Source organism: Bubalus bubalis, chromosome X, assembly GCF_019923935.1.
Source record: "Bubalus bubalis isolate 160015118507 breed Murrah chromosome X, NDDB_SH_1, whole genome shotgun sequence".
Lineage (NCBI taxonomy): Eukaryota > Metazoa > Chordata > Mammalia > Artiodactyla > Bovidae > Bubalus > Bubalus bubalis.
The window spans coordinates 129,101,638-129,116,100 of NC_059181.1; the positions used below are offsets into that span (position 1 = coordinate 129,101,638).

Sequence of the window (14,463 nt, forward strand, 5' to 3'; positions counted from 1 at the left end):
CATTATTGAAAGGAGAGTATTGAAGTCTCCAACTTTTATTGTAAAACGATTTCTTCTGTTCTGTCAATGATTTTTTCATATATTTGGGGGCTCTTTTGTTTGTGCATATGTCTATAATTGTTATATCTCCTTGATGAATTGACCTTTTTATCAATGTATGTCTTTTTTGTCTCATAACAATTTTTGACTTAGTCTATTTGTTTGCTGTTAGTATAGCTACTCAAGTGTTAGTCACTCTGTAGCTACTCAAGCTCTCTTTTGTTTACTGTATCCATGGAATGTTTTTTCCATCCTTTTACTTGGAACCTATTTGTGTCTTTGTATCCAAAGTGAGTCTATTGTAGACATCATATGCTATGCTATGCTAAGTCACTTCAGTCGTGTCCGACTCTGTGCGACCCCATAGACGGCAGCCCAACAGGCCCCCCCATCCCAGGGATTCTCCAGGCAAGAACACTGGAGTGGGTCGCCATTTCCTTCTCCAATGCATGAAAGTGAAAAGTGAAAGGGAAGTCGCTCAGTTGTGCCCGACTCTTAGCGACCCCATGGACTGCAGCCTACCAGGCTCTGCCATCCCTGGGATTCTCCAGGCAAGAACACTGGAGTGGGTTGCCATTTCCTTCTCCAATGCATGAAAGTGAAAAGTGAAAGTGAAGTCGCTCAGTTGTGTCCGACTCCTAGCGACCCCATGGACTGCAGCCTACCAGGTTCCTCTGTCCATAGGATTCTCCAGGCAAGAATACTGGAGTGGGGTGCCATTGCTTTCTCCAAGACATCATATAGGTGAGTCATTTTTAAAATCCACACTGTATTTTAATAGGTGAATTTAATGCATTTACACTTAAACTAATAATTGAGGAAAACTTGCCGTTTTGTTATTTGTTTTCTATACTGCTTCTATTATTTTTGATCCTTAATTACTTCAATACTGCCTTCTGTATTTCTTCCCTATTGTACCATTTTGGTTCCTTCCTCATTTCCTTTTTTGTATGTATTTTAGGTATTTTATTAGGTACCCTGTGAATTGCAATTAAGTAGGCAGTTGAGCATACAGAGCTGGGAGATGTCAAGGCTGGAGAAATAAATTTGAGAATAATTGGCGTGTTGATGGTATTTAAAGCTGTGGGACTAGATGAGGTCTTGTAGGAAGAGAATATAGCCAGAGGAGAGCAGAAAAATGCAGGAGCAATCCCAAAGAACTTGAAAACCTCACTTATTGATGGAAAAGTCTGTATCCTTTAAATCTTATGAGGTCTTCCCTGGTGGCTCAGTCAGTAAAGAGTCTGCCTGCAATGCGGGAAACCCAGGTTCAGTCCCTGGGTTGGGAAGATCCCCTGGAGAAGGAAATGGCAACCCACTTCAGTATTCTTGCCTGGAGAATCCCATGGACAGAGGAGCCTGTTGGCTACAGTCCAGTTCAGTTCAGTTCATTTCAGTCACTCAGTCATGTCCAACTGTTGGCAACCCCATGAATCGCGGCATGCCAGGCCTCTCTGTCCATCACCAACTCCTGGAGTTCACCCAAACTCATGTGCATCGAGTCAGTGATAACATCCAGCCATCTCATCCTCTGTCATCCCCTTCTCCTCCTGCCCCTAATCTCTCCCAGCATTAGGGTCTTTTCCAATGAGTCAGCTCTTTGCATGAGGTGGCCAAAGTATTGGAGTTTCAGCCTCAGCATCAGTCCTTCCAATGAACACCCAGGACTGGTCTCCTTTAGGATGGACTGGTTGGATCTCCTTGCAGTCCAAGGGACTCTCAAGAGTCTTCTCCGACACAATATTTCAAAAGCATCAATTCTTTGTCGCTCAACTTTCTTCACAGTCCAACTCTCACATCCATACATAACCACTGGAAAAACCATAGCCTTGACTAGATGGACCTTTGTTGGCAAAGTAATATCTCTGCTTTTTAATATGCTATCTAGGTCGGTTATAACTTTCCTTCCAAGGAGTAAGCATCTTTTAATTTCATGGCTGCAGTCACCACCTGCAGTGATTTTGGAGCCCCCAAAATAAAGTCTGACACTGTTTCCACTGTTTCCCCATCTATTTCCCGTGAAGTGATGGGACCAGATGCCATGATCTTCATTTTCTATATGTTGAGCTTCAAGCCAACTTTTTCACTCTCCGCTTTCACTTTCATCAAGAGGCTTTTTCGTTCCTCTTCACGTTCTGCATAAGTGTGGTGTCATCTGCATATCTGAGGTTATTGATATTCTCCTGGCAATCTTGATTCCAGCTTGTGCTTCTTCCAGCCCGGCGTTTCTCATGATGTACTCTGCATAGAATTTAAATAAGCAGGGTGACAATATACACCCTTGATGTACTCCTTTTCCTATTTGGAACCAGTCTGTTCTTCCATGTCCAGTTCTAACTGTTGCTTCCTGACCTGCATATAGGTTTCTCAAGAGGCAGGTCAGGTGGTCTGGTATTCCCATCTCTTTCAGAATTTTCCACAGTTGATTGTGATCCACACAGTCAAAGGCTTTGGCATAGTCAATAAAGCAGAAATAGATGTTTATCTGGAAGTCTCTTGCTTTTTTTATGATCCAGAGGATGTTGGCAATTTGATCTCTGGTTCCTCTGCCTTTTCTAAAACCAGCTTGAACATCTGGAAGTTCACGGTTCACATATTGCTGAAGCCTGGTTTGGAGAATTTTGAGCATTACTTTACTAGCCTGTGAGATGAGTGCAATTGTGTGGTAGTTTGAGCATCTTTGGCATTGCCTTTCTTTGGGATTGGAATGAAAACTTTTTCCAGTCCTGTGGCCACTGCTGAGTTTTCCAAATTTGCTGGCATATTGAGTGCAGCACTTTCACAGCATCATCTTCGAGGATTTGAAATAGCTGAACTGGAATTCCATCACCACCACTAGCTTTGTTCATAGTGATGCTTCCTAAGGCCCACTTGACTTCACATTCCCAGATGTCTGGCTCTAGATGAGTGATCACACCATCGTGATTATCTTGGTCGTGAAGATATTTTTTGATTCTTTCTTCTGTGTATTCTTGCCATCTCTTCTTAATATCTTTGGCTTCTCTTAGGTCCATACCATTTCTGTCCTTTATCGAGCCCATCTTTGCATGAAATGTTCCCTTGGTATCTCTAATTTTCTTGAAGAGATCTCTTGTCTTTCCCATTCTATTTTTTCCCTCTATTTCTTTAGGTTGATCACTGAGGAAGTCTTTCTTATCTCTTCTTGCTATTCTTTGGAATTCTGCATTCAAATGCGTATATCTTTCCTTTTCTCCTTTGCTTTTCACTTCTCTTCTTTTCACAGCTATTTGTAAGGCATCCTCAGACAGCCATTTTGCTTTTTTTGCATTTCTTTTCCATGGGGGTGGTCTTGATCCCTATATCTTGTACAATGTCATGAACCTCCATCCATAGTTTATCAGGTACTCTATCAGATCTAGATGGCTACAGTCCATGGGGTCACAAAGAGTCAGACATGACTGAGTGACTAGCACTTTCACTTTAAGTCTTATGAACAGGTGACATAACTGTCACTTGGACATCTTCATTGAATCTCATTGCTGAAGATACTAATGTGAGAGATGCTAGCTGAGTATTAGAAAAGATGAGTCTCATTTTTTCAGTTCTAAGGTTGTCTTTCAATTTTTTCTTTTTCTTGCCTATTTCAATTCATTATTTATCAATTAATTTAAAAGCCATCTTTTTCTTCCCAGAGCTGCCATTGATCTCTTTAATTTTCTCCCTGGATATCATTCCTTTCTAGAGAAAGTAACAAATTCTGTGTTTGCATTTGATTCCTCAGATAAGGCTGATTGATGAGGAGAGACTTGTGCAAATGAGGTCAAGGGCATGCATATAAATAGCGTGCATACATAGCATGTACAAGCCACATATGTCTTGTTCTTTGGCCACAAATTGCATTCCTGACTTGACCAGCATTCTCTTAAAAACATATCTTTAATCTTAAGGTTGAAGGAATAGAGATGATTGTTATGGAGGAGCAACTCTGCATGCACATTTTGGTGGGGGAAAGCCAGAATTGTTACCTTTATATCTGAATGACACTGTTGTGACCCCAGCATAGCTCTCTGTAGGAGGCAGATGGGTTATTAATGACCATGTCTTGCCTACACTGAAAGTTTAAAAAATATGTAATAATAGAGGTTAATTGAACAGAGTTTACCATTTGTCTCTTGCCTGATGTTTAATTTGTTATTTACTGTACACAGCCTGTTTCATCCTTGCCTCTCTCAGCTGCTTGTCATCTGAAAAATAGATCTCTTGCTGTTTGACTCTTGGTATCTGAGAATTGGAGCACCGGCGAGTTGATATTCTAAAATACCCATTAGGAAAAGCAGACTTGGGAGGGTGGTGAGCAGTGCCTGATTGTGAAGGAGCAGAAGCATTTTTCCAGCATAATTGCAATATCACTTGAGCAATGTGGATAACATGACCCTTGAAATTTGGATGAGACCCTTTGAGAAAACTTTGTTTTCTTGGACTATTCTTCCCACCCTGCCTTCCATTTTTGCCTGATTTACAGAAGCTAGAAGACATTTTTGCTAAACTATAAAATTGAATTCTTAATCTCCTCACCATGGCAACCCCATCATTGCCTAGACATATGCCGTATGTAGTCCTTTTGAGAACCCAAGTGTCTGTTAAAGGAGCCCACACAAGTCTTCTGTGGGGTTTTAACAGCCGTTTTGGAGAAGTTCTTATGTTGTTCTCAGGGTAAGAAGGGCTTAGTCTCCTATTTTACTGGAGACAGAGTGGTGCGTGATGATACTTATTTCAGGACTTCTTAGCCTGGTCTGTAGGGAGTCTGTGAACCTCCATAAACTGTGAAATTTGATGTGCATGTATTTTTTTTTCTCCAGAGGAAAGAGTGAAGATTTGTAGCATTCATCAGGTTTTCAGAAAATTGGAAAACCACCCATAAGGGTGGTTTTGAGAGCTGTTGAGAGCCCGTGCCTTAATTGCTAGATAAATCTGGAATTTGCTATATATAATTTTTAACCTTCATTAATATACTGTGAAAATAAGTGAGTCAAAATGGAATTTTTAAGGAAATGAGAGGAATCCTCAATTCACATTAAAACCTGCTTGCTACTCTGTTACACTGGTAACTGACAGCCACACCTCAAAATCAACCCCATTAAATGGCATGTGGTGTTCCCTGGAAAAGGGTACTGCCATGAGCTAAATGGTGGCTGGGGATACTCACTGCCATTGAGGGACTGGTGTGGCATTGACCCCAGACCAAATTATGAGGCACAATGAAAAAATATATGTTGTGGTGCTTTACTGTCAGGTACTCTGCTACATATTTTCATAACTTTTTTTTTGAAACCATATTGTGAGGTAAATATTACCATCCTAATTCTATGAATTCAGGACAGTGAAAGACTTGCTCAAGGCCTTAGAATCATCAGAGTCAGAACTGTGATGATTTCTCTTATTTCTTTCATTGCCTGGGATCTTATGAGAGCCTAGAATTTGAAGTAGGAGAGCATCACATGGAATGTTTAAGCCAGATTCTCGTCTTTGAGCCTGAGAAGTAATTTACTTCCCACTCCTTAAGGAGGTAGGCAGTCTGTGCTCCACAATGATTCAGTGGCTCTAGCAAATACAAGTCCCGATTGCTGGGGAGGCTACTGTTCTGTCCTCTTGAACAGCTCTGTCTTAATTCTGTTTGCATCTTCTGTAAATAACCCTGGCATTAGCCCACACTGAAACCACCTACTCAGGATTTTGAAGTGCTGTACAAACAGTTAAGAGACAGCATTGTCTAAAGGCATATGAAAGAACTAGAATTTGTCTGGTGAACACAAATTTTGCAATCATAACACCTTTTACTCCCACAGCAAGCAGAACTTTGTGAAGGAAGCAAGCAAGCATTCCATTTACAGAATAGCGACATTCTTTAAAGGGGCAGAGCCAGCAGTATAGCGCTTGATTTCCTTCTCTTTGTATTTAACCCCATCAGAGAGGAAAAGCAGATTTCTAGATGCAATTCTTCAAAGCCCTTGAAAGGAGAATTTGTGTCCGCCCCCCCCCCCCAAAAAAAGAATTTCTGTTTCTTACTCAATTACTTGGATGGACCATTGGGCTTCATTGACAAGCTAGTAAATTGAAATTGTGGACCACAGCATCCCATGACATCAGATCACCTGAGTGCTTAGATAAACTGCAGATTTCTGGACTCTACCTTATATGTACTGACTCAATCTCTTATTGGGGGTAGGGGGAATGCAGCCCAGGAATATGCATTTTCGCCACCCCTACAGAGATTTTAATGCACACCAAAATATGAAAATCACTGCATTGGAAGTATAAACTTAATGGTAATCCAAGTTAGAGTATTTTTGTTATAATGGTGTTGGGCTAAAGTGAATCCAGCAACTATAATGCAAGGACCTTGATGGAAAGCCAAGTTAAATGCAGCTTTTCTGTAGTGAATTCCCACATGAAAAAGAGGTGGAAAAAAAATGTGGATTCAGGAGTTGACTGCCTTTAAGAGCTTGAAGGGCTGGTAGCTCTATTCTGTAATACCACAGAGGTCAGAACTCGTGTCGTGTCTTAAAACAAGATGGGGCAGACTTGGAAAGACTGAGACCTGCAACTAGACTGGCATAACGGGATTGAGGCAGGCATAGACTCAGCTGCAGGGTGTAGGCGGACATTCACAGTTCAATAGGCAGAACTGGATACCTCAAAATATGGGAAACATATGGAATATTGAGAGCCCAGGCCAGTAAATTACTGCGTGTGTGTGTGTCTGTCTGTCTGTCTTTGAGATGGGATGAGGCGTTGCAATGGGAAATGAAAGGTAAACAGTATAACAAAGGCCCTCTTACCTGATCAGGATTAGAGTTAGCTAATAATAATTAAAAAAATCACACCAGGAAATGTTTTTTTTTTTAATTATTGGAGTATGATTGCTTTACAATGTTGTTACTTTCTGCTGTACAATGAAGTGAATCATCTATATGTATACATATATCTCCTCCCTCTTGAACCTCCATCCCACCCTACTATCCCACCCCTTTAGGTCATCACAGAGTGTGGAGCTGAGCTCCCTATGTTATACAGCAGATTCCCACCAGCTATATATTTTACACATCATAGTATGTATATGTCAATACTACTCTCTCAGTTCCTCTTACCCTCCCCTTCCCCTGCTGTGACTACACGTCTGTTCTCTATGTCTGTGTCTCTATTCCTGCCCTGCAAATAGGTTCATCTGTACCATTTTTCCAGAGAAGGCAATGGCACCTCCCATGGATGGAGGAGCCTGGTGGGCCACAGTCCATGGGGTCGCCAAGAGTCGGACATGACTGAGCAACTTCACTTTTACTTTTCACTTTGATGCACTGGAGAAGGAAATGGCAACCCACTCCAGTGTTCTTGCCTGGAGAATCCCAGGGACAGGGGAGCCTGGTGGGCTGCCGTCTATGGGGTCGCACAGAGTAGGACACAACTGAAGTGACTTAGCAGCAGCAGCAGTACCATTTTTCTGGATTCAATATATATGCATTAATATATGATATTTGTTTTTCTCTTTCTGATTTAAGTTCACTCTGTATAAGACTCTAGGTCCATCAAGGAATCTTAAAGATATATATTTAAATATTTTATTCCAACTTAAAATATTATTTTTAAGAGCTTTACTATTATTCTCTATCAAATGACATATCCCCAAATATCCTTGTATTAGCCACACTTCCTCTAGTTTTCTGTCTGAAGTTGGGAATCTTCAAATTGTCTTGATGGTCCTGAACTCCACAGCTGGAATTAATCTTTAGATGAAAGGGCCCCCCCCTCCCCCACCCCAGTCCAGAGCCAAACTTCTGTGGGGAGTTTAAGATGAAAATTCTAGCTATGGAAAGTGTTCTACCCTCTTTTTACTTCTTCCCCCTAGGGAGGAAACTAAATCAATGAAATCTAATTATGACTTCCTTTGCCATTTTTGGAATACAAAGGGATAGATTTCTCCCTAATTTTTCTATGGAGACACACACATAAAAGAGTAAGCAAACAAGTAAGCAAGTGAACAAGCAGTGTTTCCAAATTAAGCGGATGTAATCAGGATGCCACCAGATGTTACTCATTTTCCCTTAATGAAGATAAGCAACTTTAGGAACAGAGCTCAGTGACTTTGGCCTACCTTCGTGAAAACAATAGTCCTAATTTATTAGTTTCCGCTGTTTTGGGGAAAAGAGCATTTGGATTTTGCATACTAGGTAATTTTGAGCTCACGTCAGTTTGACTCCAGAACCATGAGTCTAGATTCAAGATCTAGCCTTAGAAGGAATTGAACAAGTGTGAATGGGTAGACCACTGGGCAGTAATTCAAGCCAGGTGTATTAGATGTCATCCCTTTCCTCCTCCTCATGTCCTGACCTTTCCATTTTGAGGTATTTCATCCAAGGAAAAATTAGAAATAGTGCCAGGAAGAAATTATTTTAAAATTTAATTAGAAAATTTTATCAAAGTGATATGTGCTCTTAGTTTAAAAGTTGAACTACTAGTACTGCAAGGCGCATGTGTGAAAGCATTAGTCCCCGACCTGTCCTCATCACTCCTGAGTCCTATCCCCCGGGGTTATTTCTTCTGTTATTACCTTCATATTTTAAAAGGCTTTGTTGTGTTTTCTCGATTTTTAACTTTAGCGTTATCTATTTCATACTATTTAATATGGAGATTTAGTTATCAAAATCTTTCTTCCCTCACACACACTTCTTTTCCTATTGTCCCAATATACAGATAAATCAGTATTATTTACAGCTATATAAATATTGTGCACAGCCAGCTGAGTTACGTATTATTATTTTCTTTTTGCTATGGTCTGAATGTTTGTGTCTCCCTAAGATTCCTAACGGAGAAGGAGATGGCACCCCACTCCAGTACTCCTGCCTGGAAAATCCTATGGACGGAGGAGCCTGGTAGGCTGCAGTCCATGGGGTTGCTAAGAGTCGGACACAACTGAGCGACTTCACTTTCACTTTTCACTTTCATGCATTGGAGAAGGAAATGACAACCCGCTCCAGTGTTCTTGCCTGGAGAATCCCAGGGACGGGGGAGCCTGATGGGCTGCTGTCTATGGGGTTGCACAGAGTCGGACACGACTGAAGTGACTTAGCAGCAAGATTCCTATGTCGAAATCCTAACCCCCAAAGGTGATAGCAGGTATGGGTCTTTGGGCAATAATAACATGGTGAGGGTGGAGCCCTCAGTGGGATTAGTGAGATCCCACAGGGCTAACTAGCCCCTTCTGTCACAGGAGGATACAAGAAGAAATCTGCAGTGAAGAAGAGAACTCTCACCTGACCATGCTGGCACTCTGATCTTGGACTTTAGTCTCTAGAACTGTGAGAAATAAATATCTGTGGTTTATAGGCTACCCGGTCAGTGGTATTTTGTTATATAGCCTGATTGGATCAAGACACTTTGTTATAAATTCTGTTTTACTTTGGGATTAAAAATGTGTTCATATTTGGTGTAGTTTTCTATGTAAGTTTCATAATCCCTCCAGAGTTGTAAGCTTTTCTTAATACTGGAAGGCACAGGAATTAATTTGTTCTACTTTTTTTTCTTGGAGACATGCCTCCTGAAGTTCCCCATCATGTCATTTCAGTCGGGACTGTCTGCTCTTTAGTTCTGCTGTATAACTGTTATCCTGGAGCTGCCTTTCATCATTATAAAACAAGCAAACAGAAGACACAAAATACTCTTTCTCTTATGTAGTTCTCTAGTGGTTCTGTTTTCTGGATCTCCTGGTGCCATCTTTTCTTTGTTTACTCACTTCTTTCTGATGGAGCTCTTGTTATTTTTTGAGACCTTACATGTCTCCAGTGTCTTTATAGTCTGCCTTTATATTTGATTGATATAAAGTATGGCATTTATGGTCCAAAAAATTTTCCCTCAGAATTTTGAAGGCATTCATCCTCTTTTACTTTCTAATGTTGCTGTTGAGAAACGTAATGTCATTCTCTTCTGTATTTCATTGTGTGTTTCACATTCTTTCTCTCTGAAAGCTTTTAAAATAATTTCTCTCTCCTGGGTGTTCCAAAGTTTTGTGATGATGTGCTTTGTTGTGGGTTAATCATTGTGCTGGACCTTTTTCTTTTAAAACTGAAAACATGAGTCTTAAATGTAGAAATTTTCTCTGATTATTTCTGAAATTTTATATATTTTTTTTCCTTCTCTGAAAGCAGTATTGAATGACCTGGGTTGATCCTATATTTATTTATTATTTTTTTTTTTGCTATCTCTGTCCTTTTGTTCTAAAGTTTTAGGAAAAAATTTTGAATTTTTTTCCAATCTGTAACTTATTTTTAGTTATATCTCATATATAGATGAGTGAATATATATAATTATATACACACATGTATATTTGTATATGTGTATATTTAATTTCTAAGACATCTTCCTTCTCATTTTTCCTTTTCTTACAGCACGTTTTCCTTGTTTCATGGATTAAATATCGTAACTCTCTAAAGATAGCATAGTTATAAAAAAAAGTTTTCTTCTGCTTTCTATATTAAAATCTTTTGTTTGCTTCCTGTTTTTCATGTTAGAGGCTCTCCTCAAATACATAGTGCTTTGTGACCTATTCAAGTGTGAGGCATTTAAAGCTAATTGAGAAGCATTTCTGACCAGGATGAAATAACAAATACAGACTGGCCCTCCTGCCAAAAAACTAGAAAATTGTACAAAATATGCAACACAACTGTTTTTCAGACTTCGGACTAGAGCCATTACAGGTCTATGATTTCTTAGGGAAGGAAAACAAGGTGAGCTCTGTGATCATATCCACTTCTGGAAGAAGGTACCCAAGCAAAGAAATGGAAGTCTCGCTGAATTGAGGAGCTGGAGACTATAGTTTGGACAGTCTGAGGCAGGTGGAGTTTGTAGTGCAGAATATCTTGAAATCGACCATGTTTAGAGAATTTATACCTTCAGTTCAGTTCAGTTGCTCAGTTGTGTCCGACTCTTTGTGACCCCATGAATTTCAGCACGCCAGGCCTCCCTGTCCATCACCAAATCCCGGAGTTCACCCAAACTCATGTCCATCAAGTTGGTGATGCCATCCAGCCATCTCATCCTCTGTCATCCCCTTCTCCTCCTGCCCCCAATCCCTCCCAGCATCAGAGTCTTTTCCAATGAGTCAACTCTTCACATGAGGTGGCCAAAGTATTGGAGTTTCAGCTTTAGCATCATTCCTTCCAAAGAACACCCAGGACTGATCTCCTTTAGGATGGACTGGTTGGATCTTCTTTGCAGTCCAAGGGACTCTCAAGAGTCTTCTCCAACACAACAGTTCAAAAGCATCAATTCTTCAGTGCTCAGCTTTCTTCACAGTCCAACTTTCACATCCATACATGACCACTGGAAAAACCATAGCCTTGACTAGACGGACTTTTGTTGGCAAAGTAATGTCTCTGCTTTTGAAAATGCTATCTAGGATTTATACCTTGGCAGTCAGCAAATGCTGCAAATCAACATTTTTTGTTTGGTTGTTTGTACCCATGTTCCCAAAGTGCCTGTTGGTAAACATTTACCAGCATGTTGCTGGTAACATCTTTGTCCTTAAGTATACTGTGACTTAGGGAAACGAGACAGAACAGAGTGTCCAGAAATAGACCTACACATATATGTTCATTCAATTTTTGATGAAATTGCCAAGGTAATTGACTGGAGAAAGATAGCCATTGAAGCAAATGGTATGAGAACAACTGGAAAAAAATGAATGTTGGCCATTACCTCATATCAACACAAAACCTACTTTAAATTCCTTATAGAACTAAACAAAAAAAAAATAACATTTCTAAAAGAATCATGGGAGGAAATCTTTGCAGCCTTGCACTAAAACATAAAAGAAAAAAACCCTTCTGTTCTTCAAGAAGAAAATTGAAAGGCAAGTCATGAGCAGGGTGAAAATATTTGTAATACATGCCTCTCATAAAGGACTTTCATCCATAATATACAAAGGACCCTTAAATCTCAATAAGACAAGCAATACAACATAAATGAGAAAAAAGATTTAAACAGATACTTCACAAAAGATATGAATAGTAAGTATATTAAAAGATGTTTAACATCATTAGTCAACATAAAGATGCAAATAAAAAACACTATGAGATACTAGATACCACAATGGCTAAAATTAAAATGACTGTTAAGTTCCAAGTTTTGGGGCAAATGCAGAACCATTGGGACTCATATATGTTGCTGGGGGTTGTGTAAAATGGCACAGCTATTTGGGAAACTAGTTGGGCAGTTTTTTTTTAAAATGTCAATGTTGACTCTTAGTTTGCTATTTCAAATCCACTTGTTTATGACGAAAGTGAAGTTTTAATTTACTTGTTTATGATAAACACAAAACAGTTGTTTTTAGAAGTAAAGTTGTTTTGATATAAGAATGAAGTAAGTTGTCATCTGTTGTAATTGATAAGCGCTTGGTAGCCCAGCTGCTGAGGGGCCCTTCTAGGGGCTTATTGGTAAGAACAGGAGGAGAAGCAACTATGGCAAGAGATATTTAGACTGTAAATACTGAGAATTTGTGAGAAATATCTGAGTTCAGTCTGTGTAGAAGCTACCCTTTGCTAATAGCTCTTTGAAGACCTTGGGGCATTAGTTCTACCTAGGTAAAAGGCAATGCCTTTATTGGCAGTGGTCTGATCTGTAGCCAGAGAAGTTCAGCATACCTATGGGCACAGGAACCACTGTTCCCTAGCAACACACTCTAGCAACTAGGGTCTTTTATTTTTATGGTAGCAGCTGGAAGTCAGATCTTGGTTGGCAAAGCCTTCTCTCAGGAGAAACCAAAACTCTTAGAAAAGATACACCTTAACTAAATTGGACTTTATTCCTTTCATCTAACCTTGCCTGGTACAGCAGTGTAATTAATCTGTCGTTTGTTTTGAGTATGTTATTTCTTTATTGGTTTACTCAGAGACATCCTGTATTCTCTTGGCTAGTGAAATTATCATAATTCCCACAGTGAATCCGTGTTAAATTAATTTCTGGCAAAGACAAACTCAGCTTCTGAGCTTAATTTGCCCCCAAAACAAAACAGTCAAAATACTCTTATGATATAACCTAGCATTTTGGACTTCTAAAACAACCTAGCATTTACAATGTATAAGAATGTACATACTTGTACATTCCAAATAAAATGAAACCTGTTTTCAAAATAACTTACACATGAAATGTGTTCATAGCAGTTTTATTTATTTTAGTCTCAAACTAGAAATCAACCAAAATATCAACATTTAAATGGGAAAAAAGTGGTATATTAATACAATGGATTAATATAATTAACATATTAATACTAATGGATAAAATTAAAATCGGATATATTCAACAGCATGAATTTCAAGAAATTAACTAAATTGAACAAAAAATCAGAAAAATTCACATACTTCCATTTAGATGAGATACTGTAATATGCAAAACTTATCCACAGTAACAATAGATTGGTGGTTGTCTGAGGCTAGTGGTAGGGTGCAGATTGACTGCAGAGAGACTGAAGGGACCTTTTTGTTGTATGGAAATGTTCTATCTCTTGATTGTGGTATATGCTAGGGTACATATTTGTCAAGACTCATAACCGTACATTTAAGCGGGTGCATTTTACTGAGGGCTTTACTCCAGTGCACTTGACTTTAAAAAAAAAAAAGTAAAACTGATTGGAAGTTATTTATTTATGGATTAGTGGGGTTTACCTTTTTGTGGGCCTCACTCTAGGGTGACCATTTGTTTTGTTTTTTTTTTCCACTAGGAGACTGCCAAATGTTAGTAGGTCTTTTCAAAACAATACAGCTTTTTATGGAAACATCTGTGTGTGTAGTCATGTATCATCATTTTGTCAATTCTATTTTATAATGTAAGTTCAGGTGATTTACAATAGATTTGGAAGCTAAAATATTTGACTCTTAAGCATATAATTCAACTGATTTTTAACTGAGTTTTTCTTAAGCCACAATACATTTCCCCTCACAGAAGTAACATTATAATTACAGAATAAACTAGACCCTTCTGTAATTATTCAATCTTCCCAAAACTTTTCCCAGATACAAAACACAAACGCATGGCCATTATCTAGTATCAAAGTCCTATAAGACACCCACTGAAGGGTATAGATTAAACTTTGTAGGGGAGAAAAAATAATTTTCCCTCTCCCCTTCTAGGTTCTTGACTGAAACCCCTTTGTAATAAAATATTAACAGAAAAACAAACAAAAGTTTAATAACATATATACATATATACTTCCCTGGAAGGGGTTCCCTGGTGGCTCAGTGGGTAAAGAGTCCTCCTGCAGTGTGAGAACCATGTTTGATCCCTGGCTTGGGAAGATCCCCTGGAGAAGGAAATGGCAACCCACTCCAGTATTCCTGCCTGGGAAATCCCGTGGACAGAGGATCCTGGTGGGCTGCAGTCCATGAGGTCACAGAGTTGGACATGACTGAGCAACTT

General features: G+C 39.3%; 1 long non-coding RNA gene across 1 annotated transcript in view; it reads left to right on the forward strand.

Moving 5' to 3' along the window:
* The window catches only part of LOC123331724, a 59,762-nt gene extending 49,219 nt beyond the window's left edge, over positions 1-10,543 (forward strand). The window contains exon 2 of the long non-coding RNA XR_006640623.1: positions 9,266-10,543. This is a non-coding gene — a long non-coding RNA (uncharacterized LOC123331724). The remainder of the gene's footprint in view (positions 1-9,265) is intronic.
* The last annotated feature ends 3,920 nt before the right edge of the window (positions 10,544-14,463 follow it).